The sequence below is a fragment of the Malus sylvestris genome, chromosome 10 (genome assembly GCF_916048215.2).
Source record: "Malus sylvestris chromosome 10, drMalSylv7.2, whole genome shotgun sequence".
NCBI lineage: Eukaryota > Viridiplantae > Streptophyta > Magnoliopsida > Rosales > Rosaceae > Malus > Malus sylvestris.
In genome coordinates, this window is record NC_062269.1 from 3272044 (window position 1) to 3275394 (window position 3351).

General features: G+C 41.8%; 1 long non-coding RNA gene across 2 annotated transcripts; it reads right to left on the reverse strand.

Annotated features, from left to right (window-relative positions):
* Positions 1 to 1553: 1553 nt before the first annotated feature.
* Positions 1554 to 3151, reverse strand: LOC126585164 (uncharacterized). Of its 2 annotated transcripts, none has more exons than XR_007610340.1 (4): positions 2751 to 3151; positions 2570 to 2667; positions 1738 to 2394; positions 1554 to 1681 (listed from the first exon to the last, which is right to left on the reverse strand). It is a non-coding gene; the product is annotated as an uncharacterized LOC126585164 (long non-coding RNA). The 2 variants fall into 2 exon arrangements; XR_007610341.1 differs by having other exon boundaries at positions 1555 to 1681; positions 1780 to 2394; positions 2751 to 3150.
* Positions 3152 to 3351: the final 200 nt, after the last annotated feature.

A 3351-nucleotide genomic window follows, 5' to 3' on the forward strand; every position in this document is an offset into this window, starting at 1 on the left:
TACTTAAGGTGTCTTACGCCTGCCGAGGCGGAAATCGTCCTTCGGGAAATACATGAGGGAGTCTGTGGAGATCATGCTGGATCTCGGTCCCTAGCACACAAGACTTTTCGCCAAGGATATTACTGGCCAACACTCCACCAGGATGCCATCAAAGTATCCCGCTCATGTGACAAATGTCAACGATATGCAACTATTCCTCATTCCCCTCCAGAGCCTCTTACTCCTATGATCAGCCCTTGGCCCTTCGCCCAGTGGGGACTTGATTTGATCGGCCCAATGCCGGCAGGGAAGGGCAAAGTCTGTTACGCAGTCGTTGCAGTGGACTACTTCACAAAGTGGGCCGAAGTAGAACCCTTGGCAACCATTACTGAGGCAAAGATAGAAGACTTCGTGTGGAAGAACATCCTTTGTAGATTCGGCATTCCCAATGCGATAGTCACTGACAATGGGCGACAGTTTGACAACAAGAAGTTCAGGTTGTTCTGCTCTAAGTTCAACATCAACTTATGCTTTGCCTCTCCAGCTCATCCCCAGTCTAATGGACAAGTTGAGGCCATCAACAAAATAATCAAGCGCACTTTGAAAACCAGCTTGGACAAAGCTAAAGGCTGTTGGCCAGAATTTGTACCCCAAGTTCTTTGGTCATATCGCACTTCATATCGGACTTCAACAGGAGAAACTCCATTCTCACTTGCCTTTGGCACAGAGGCGGTTGTCCCTGTTGAGCTCGAGCAAGCAACATTCCGAGTCCAGAACTACATTCAAAGTGAAAATGACAAACAACTCACCCTCAACTTGGATTTAGTCGAGGAACACAGAAACCAAGCTCACTTGAGGAATGTCGCCTACAAGCAGCGCATCTCCAACTATTATGACTCTAGGGTCAAGCCTCGTTCTTTCAAAATAGGAGACTGGGTCTTAAAGAAAAGATTACTCTGCGACAGAGTCCCGAGTGAAGGCACACTTAGTCCAAACTGGGATGGACCGTATGAAGTCATTGGCATCAGTCGCCCTGGCTCTTACACACTTAGAAGCTCCGATGGCAAGACCCTTGGCCATCCATGGAACGTTGATCACTTGAAGTACTACTACAAATAGACTCACGATGTACAAGTGTTGAGCTATAGCCGTTCGGCATCCTATGTAATGAAGGCCATTTGGCAATGAATTCAATAAAGAGGTAATTTAGCCAACTCAGCCCTCACTCTTTTTCATTCATAGCAAGCGATGCCGGAACCCTTCTCAATCAGAAAGCAATTCGTCTTCCACAGTCACTACAAAACAAGCAAATGAAGACCGTGTCAAGCGCCAAAAAAAAAAAAAAAAAAAAAAAAAACAGCTTCACCCAAAAAACTTCACCCGAAAAGCTTCACCTCCAAAGCTTCACCCACAAAGCTTCACCTAAAAAGCTTCACCTAAAAAGCTTCACCCGAAAAGCTTCACCTCCAAAGCTTCACCTAAAAAGCTTCACCTAAAAAGCTTCACCCGAAAAGCTTCACCTCCAAAGCTTCACCCACAAAGCTTCACCTAAAAAGCTTCACCCAAAAAAAAAAAAAAAAAACTTCACCCGAAAAGCTTCACTTAAAAAAGCTTCACCTACAAAGCTTCACCTAAAAAATCTTCACCTAGAAAGCTCCCTCTACATACTTTCACCATCAAAGCTTCACCATCAAAGCTTCACCTAGAAAGCTTCATCTACAAAGCTTCATCTACAAAGCTTCACCATCAAAGCTTCACCTAGAAAGCTTCATCTACAAAGCTTCACCATCAAAGCTTCACCTAGAAAGCTTCATCTACAAAGCTTCATCTACAAAGCTTCACCATCAAAGCTTCACCTAGAAAGCTTCAACACCAAAGCTTCACCTACAAAGCTTCAACACAAAACCTTGCTCCAAATAAACAAATTTTGTTCACAAAACCCAAGATGCCCTTGAACTTGTACAAAAACACTTGGGTAAACATAAACATTTTTTGTTTTACACCCACAAGGGCCCAAAATTTTCCTTCTTCTTTATTCACTTATATCTGTTCCCAAACATATTATAATAGATCCAACACCAAGCCAAAGTCCCAAGTTTCATAATGGACAAAGGTACAAGCAATTCATCAATAATGAAGGTGCTACAAAAATTGGAATCTGCCCCAAAATAGAAATCCAACCCAAGAGACTTTTTCTCTCTCTCCCTCTTCCGCCTCCTTTCATCTATCAAATTTCTGCAACCTCTGCTCTTCTCCAATGGAGCTGAATTTTAGACACCCTATAGTTCTTGAGCATATGAACAACTTTCAAGAAGGAACCATTTCTGTTTGAGCGACGGAAATTACAGTGTTGAAGCTCCAAACATGATAGTCGGCTTCTTGCAGATTTCGAAGCTGTTGTGATGTTTCGAAGATCTGGAAATATTTAACCGTTAGTTCATCCTGAATTTTTGATATGTTATGAAAGAGTCGATGAGGAACAACTTCAATGAAGAAAGCATACCGATCTGAACAAGAGAAAATGGAGTTTCGAAGCTCACAACAAATCTGACGGGTTGACAGAAAAATAATAACCAGTCATTCATCATACCTGGATTTCTGGAGTTATACTGCTCCGAGGGATCTCAAATTTGGATATGTTGTAGTTCACAAGCTGAGGAACAACTTCAATGAAGAAAGCATGCTGATCTGAGCAAGAGAAAATAGAGTTTCAAAGCTCACAACAAATCTGACGGGTTGACAGACAAATGATAAACAGTCACTCATCATACCTGGATTTCTGGAGTTATACTGCTCCGAGGGACCTCAAATTTGGATATGTTGTAGTTCACAAGTTAAGGAACAACTTCGATGAAGAAAGTATGTTGATCTGAACAAGAGAAAATGGAGTTTCGAAGCTCACAACAAGTCTGACGGATTAACAGAACATTGATGAACAGTTACTCATCATACTTGAATTTCTGAAGTTGTACTACTCCGATGGATCTCAAATTTGGATATGTTGTAGTTCACAAGATAAGGAAAAACTTTCATGAAGACGACTTTGCAATCTGAGCTATAGAGAAAGGTGTTATCTTGCATCCACTCAGGCTGATTAGTGGAAACGAAAAGCAATTCCACCAAAGAAAAGATGAAAAAGAGAGAAAAGCTACTAATTGCACTTGATCTTGTCTAGTCAATAGCATGCAGCATCAAACACACAAAAGTTGGAAATATTTTTAGATAAAGCATATACGAATGTGTGACATCGAAACAAGGATTCGTTACTTTGACAAATTAGTAACACGCGAGACACCTCATTCGGCAACTCTCTTCGCCTGAAGACTTGGGGGACTCCCACCATATGCTACTGCACCTTGATACTCGGCAGTC